Here is a 6,122-nt window from a genome sequence, read left to right as displayed (position 1 = left end):
CCACCCAAACATCTTTCAAGAAAGATTTTATTTTATCTTTAAAATAAAATAAATTTTATTTATTTATTATGCACCTTTCAAACGACAAAGCTCAGTCCCCACTGGCAATGGCTGCCTGATGGACTCCAGGCAGACCAGTCATCAAGGCTCCCAGGTGCCTCTTAGTGAAGGATGTTATCCCTGAAGCCCAACAAGCATCATCCTGGCAAAGCAGTCCAGACTCCTCCATCTGTACCTTCCTAGAAAATATGTACAATTGTGTATGAGATAATTTGGAATATGTAGGTGCATCACAATCCCACCAGACTGCTCTGGACACCCAGCTTCTCAATCAGCTGGAGTTCCAAGTCACTCCCTACACAACCTTCCCAGAGCTCACCCACGTACATGACACATCCTATCAGCCACCAATGGCTGGGAGGCCACTGACACCTGTGCAGGACAAACTGGTTCTGAACCACTTGCCTTGATAGCTGGTCTTTGTTATTTTATTTTACTTTTTAAAATATTTTATTTATTTATTCATGAGAGAGAGGGAGACAGAGACAGAGACAGAGATACAGGCAGAGAAACAGGCTTCTTGCAGGGAGCCTCATTTGGGACTTGATCCCAGATACAGGGATTATGCCCTGAGCCGATGGCAGACGCTCAACCACTGAGCCACTCAGGTGTCCCGATAGCTGGTCTTTGGAAGCAAAACCTCCACAAACATTTCTGAGCAGCAGCTTTACACTGGGGACACTCAGCTCCAGTTTGGACTGGCTGCCTAATTAAGTCCCCACTTTCTCCAGAAAGTAAGGCACCCGGGTATCTTGATAAGATGTCTAACACCATCAGTGGATTCAGACTCACCCTTGCAAAACTGGCCAGTTTTCTCCAGGTCAAGCTTAAAGGGAAATGTACCCATTTGTGAGGCTCAGACTTAAGCAGGTAGAGCATATGCACCGTCAAAAGCTCTTCCCAAAATTAACAAGGCAGGAAACAACAAATGTTGGAGAGGATGCGGAGAAAAGGGAACCCTCTTACACTGTTGGTGGGAATGTGAACTGGTGCAGCCACTCTGGAAAACTGTGTGGAGGTTCCTCAAAGAGTTAAAAATAGACCTGCCCTATGACCCAGCAATTGCACTGTTGGGGATTTACCCCAATGATTCAGATGCAATGAAACACCGGGACACCTGCACCCCGATGTTTCTAGCAGCAATGTCCACAATAGCCAAACTGTGGAAGGAGCCTCGGTGTCCATCGAAAGATGAGTGGATAAAGAAGATGTGGTTTATGTATACAATGGAATATTACTCAGCCATTAGAAACGACAAATACCCACCATTTGCTTCAACGTGGATGGAACTGGAGGGTATTATGCTGAATGAAGTAAGTCAATCGGAGAAGGACAAACAGTGTATGTTCTCATTCATTTGGGGAATATAAATAATAGTGAAAGGGAATATAAGGGAAGGGAGAAGAAGTGTGTGGGAAATATCAGAAAGGGAGACAGAACATAAAGACTCCTAACTCTGGGAAATGAACTAGGGGTGGTGGAAGGGGAGGAGGGCGGGGGGTGGGGGTGAGTGGGTGACGGGCACTGAGGGGGACACTTGACGGGATGAGCACTGGGTGTTATTCTGTATGTTGGTAAATTGAACTCCAATAAAAATTATTTTATTAAAAAAAAAAAAAAAAAGCTCTTCCCAGAGACATGGAGACACCTGACACTTGTCATGCTACAGATTCTTGGCTCCCTCGACATGGAGAACTCCCGAAAGTACAACACATCCCTTCAGCTTGCAGAGGCCCTCCAAACCTGTGATGACTCGAGACAACCCAAATAATCCCAACAAAGTCTGGAGTCAAACAAGAGAACAAGGCGTGCACCCACATACTTTCTCAGAAGACAACCTGAAACAGGCCAGTCCTCAGAGCAACCAGCTGCCTCCCTGAAGGGGTTCTGAGAGGAGGAGGAAGCCAGGCTTCTCCTAAGTGGCCCTTAGAGAAGAATACAATGGCAGCCAGTAGGGGCCCCTGCAAAGGAAGCAGCGCCTACTCCAGTGTAGGACTGTGCTTGGAATTAGGTACGAGCCTTGGACCACCAAGGGTCCACTCCTGTGACCCAGCCTTTCCCGGATGTGCCCTCTTCCAGGTGGCTGGCTCCCTGCTCCTGTGTGGCTTCTGCATGCCCCCTGCACACCTCTTTGTGGTTTTGTGGGAACACAGCCCTCCTTTGGCCCGTGGCATTCTGCTACAGGTGAACAACTTGATAACCTCCTGGCCAGAGATACGACACCCCCAAGAATCTTTCAAAGGTGGTGATGTGGGAAGCAAAGGCAGAAGGAAATGTAGATAAAATTAAATTTCTGTATAGCCTGCACCCCACTGACAAATATTCGAGGCAGGCTTTCTCCTCCCCATAGAGTGGCCACAGGCTAGAGGATTGGAGCCTGAGCAATCGATGGGAAAATGTTCCAATAAGACTGTACTCCTTAAAAAGCCCCTGAAATGTGAGTGAAGGAAGGAGAGAGAAAGCACTCACCAAGTTTGCACCGAAGCTCAGAGTCCAGATGAAAAGACTCAAAGGCTCCACGTTGTGTGCTAAATGATGTAGTTTTTGAATACAGATGAGATTTGATGGGGTCTGGAGCCACTGCCAAGAAAGAATTCTTGAGCCATCTTCCGTGCAGAATGGTGGTTTTATGAAAGCACAGGGACAGGAAGGACTCAGGAGCAGAAAGAGCTGCTGCCGCCCTGTCTACTTCCCCTGGCTCCCCAGGTTCCTACAGCTCTGGGATTGTGAGGAGCAAATGATTATATACTTTGAGGTTAGGGTATGTAAAGTTAGGGAAGTTCCAAAAGGACTTTCATATGCTAAAGAAGACTTACAGGATACTGGAGGCTTTGCTATTGTCAAACCCAATTATTCCTCCCTCTAGCAAGGCATTAACATGAAGGCAGTCAGGAGCTTCTTGGAGGAACCTTATACTCTGTTCCCTCCAGTATTTGTCAGTGGGCTGCAGGTTATATGGACATTTAGTTTTATCTACATCTCCTTCTGCTTTTGGTTCCCACATCAGTGGCAGTTTGAAACTGGCCATAGACAGACCCCTTTTGGACTGGATGCCCCATTGGGCCTAGGGATCTTCTAACACCCAAGGCTTCCAGAGATTTGTGTTTGGAGGTTCCACCAGAATATCCCACAGGACTGGGGCCTTCATTCAGTCTGAGGCCTCGGGTTGGTCTCCAACCACCCAAACACCCTCCAGGGCAGGAGAAGACCTCCTCTCCACCCAGCATTTCTAAGGGGACAGTCATTCCACATTGCCCCTGGCTTCCTGGCTCAGGGGTGCCCAGTCCCACCAGGAATCAAGGCTCTCAGGGTCTCTTAGTGGAAGATACACCCTCCCAACCACACAGGTCCTGTGTGTCAGGCCAAGGCAGTCCACACTCCTCCAGCCTTACTTTTGGGGGTAAGACAGGAGCATTTGTATAGGATATGTCTTGGAATGAGGCAGAGTGCTGGGACCACCAAAGGCCCATTCCCATCACCTGATTTTCCTGCAACTTGCCCCTTGCCCAGTTCCTGGGTCCTAGTATCTGCGTGGCTCACTCATGGGCTGAGGGTGGTGGGGCAGGCTCATGCTGGCTCCTGCAACTCCCTGCAACCTGAGAACCTCCCTGCATCCTGGGAACCTCCCTGCATTCTGGGAACCTAGTGCTGTTTCCGCTGAGGTGCCAGTCACTGCATTGACCAAAGCTAAACTCCCCTCTTCGCCTAGTTCTTAAAAGGCCTGATTCTCCTGTGTTCTTGGTAAATGGACTGACCCGCACTCTCCCAGCCTGCCAGACCCCTTATGCAAAGATTTCCACTTGAAGAGTTCTTTCCTCTTGTCCAGAAAATAAACAAACAACACCCACCCACCATTGCCACAAATACCCAACAAACAAAAATCCAGCTGGTCTCCTTCTGCCTCAATCTACTTTAGAGAGTCACTCTTAGAAATACCTATGGCTCAATGACTTGCAGCTGTCTCCCTTTCTCTGGCACATTCCACCCCTGGATGAGTCCTATATTCTATTTGCATGAATACACTGCTCACATGAGCCCCGCCAGAGACAATGTGCTAAAGGGACCAGATGGTAGCACCATAAATGTGAAATGACCTACACACCAAGTCGTCTATAATCATGGTCCCAGGAAATCTTTGACATTCATGTGCCTCTGATGAAATCATTGCTCTCATTAACTCCAGCACCTACAGCCGATCTTCTCCATGTTCTTATGACCTTTATTCACCCTCTATTCACCTGATTGTTCATGGAGAAATTAGATCCCATCTGGCAAGAGCTGAATCCTCTGCTCACACTACAATGGAAGACAATATGCACAGGTCCGCACCCGTTTTACCCTTCTCTACTAAGTCAGAAAGAAATGTGTCCTCCTTCCTCTCATCAAAAGACAAATCCAAGATAAGATTTTGATGTAAAGGAAACCAGAATACTGATTTGAACTACAAACAGTTTTTAAAAGTAGTAGCAGCAACAGCAGCAGCAAACACCCACCCCAACAACAGATGCAAGGAGGTTGTGTTGACTTCTCTCACTGGAAGCCACAACCACCCATCCCCCTGGAAGGCGTCCTCCCTAAGTGAGTGAGTGACATTCTTATCCTCAGGGACAGGAAGCTGAGAATGAGGGAACTCTGGACAAACAGAACTTGTCTGAAAAACAAAAATCTGTATGTTCCTTTAGCCTCTCCACATAATTTAGTTGCTCTTTCCCAGTTGCCACTCCTTGTCCAACCCAATATACAAGCATTTAGAGTTTGCCATTTCTCAGGATCTTAGTTTCCTCAGGAGGGCTCTCTGGGCCATGGGAAACCTGTAGGAAACAAATTTGTGTGCTACTTTTCCTATTAACCATCACATGTCAGTGTCACCCTCAGGGGCAGCCTCAAACTCTAAGTGGGTGGGGGTCAAGTTTGTGCCTTGGTAACATCTTTCTTCTTGGTGTCTTTGAATTCTACCTCCTTCATGGCTTGTTCCTTCAGTATGTTGCCCTGGTATCAGCTACCATCTAAAGAAATGCCACGAATATGGGCGATGTCTTCAAAGCTAAACATACTCTTACCCCATAGGATCCAGTAATCCTGCTCCATATTTATGGATGACCCAAATGAGTCTAAAACTGATGTCTGTGCAGAAACTGGCACACAGATGTCACCAGCAGATTTATTCATTGCTGCCTGAACATGGAGACAAGTGAGAAGTCATTCAGGAGGTGAATGCATACAGAGGTTGGGGGTTCATCTAAATGGAAGAATGTTTATTGGCCTTGAAAAGAACTGAGAGAGCTATGACCATGGGGAGCCATGGGGAGACTGGCGGGAAACCGTACATGTGTATTTCTGATGGAAAGAATCCAACCTGAAAAGGTTAAGTACCCCAGGACTCTAACGAGATGTGACATTCTGGAGAAGGCAAAAGTATAGAGAGAGTAGAAAGATCAGTAGGCTGGAGAGCAGCTCATCATGGCCCCACAGATGTTGACAGAGTTTCTTCCCCTCTTTGACCAAGTTTAAGTTGAAAGGAGGACAGCCAAAAACTGTAAGCATAGGAGACATTATGCATCCAGAAAAATTCTCAAGGAAAAGTACTGTAAGCAACAAGAGTAGCTGCTGGATCAGACTCTAAAGGAAAGGGTGGAAAAAATCAACCAGTTAGCGTGAAAGTTGGAGATTAGTTTCTTCCAGAATATGGAGGCACCAAAGTAGTTCCAGATGACAGGAATCATTTCTTACTTAGGGACGGTGACATTCTCAGAAAGTATGTAGACTAAAATAATTTACTATCAAAATGGCATCATGGGAAACTACCCATTCCACTGAAGTTGTGAATCTTGCATCATGTAAATAATTTCCATGTCTCTCTTTTATAATTTCCATGTCATCATAATAAACTAATGATATCCAAACTAAAGATTTAAAATAAAAGAGCAGTAGGCTGCCAGGGGTTTGGGTGGGGTGGGGGAGAGGGGTATGGGGAGAGAGGCTTGAGGGGGAATAATGAATAGAGCACAGAGGATATTTAGAGCAAGGGAGCTATTCAGGATGCTACTATGATAAGATTCCTT

The 6,122-nt window shown here is 46.5% G+C and overlaps 1 pseudogene; it reads left to right on the top strand.

Annotated features, from left to right (window-relative positions):
- Positions 1-5,520: 5,520 nt before the first annotated feature.
- LOC112679065 (10 kDa heat shock protein, mitochondrial-like) lies at positions 5,521-5,828 on the top strand (annotated as a pseudogene).
- The last annotated feature ends 294 nt before the right edge of the window (positions 5,829-6,122 follow it).

The sequence above is a fragment of the Canis lupus genome, chromosome 6, assembly GCF_003254725.2.
Source record: "Canis lupus dingo isolate Sandy chromosome 6, ASM325472v2, whole genome shotgun sequence".
Lineage (NCBI taxonomy): Eukaryota > Metazoa > Chordata > Mammalia > Carnivora > Canidae > Canis > Canis lupus.
This window is presented reverse-complemented; position numbering and strand designations above follow the sequence as displayed.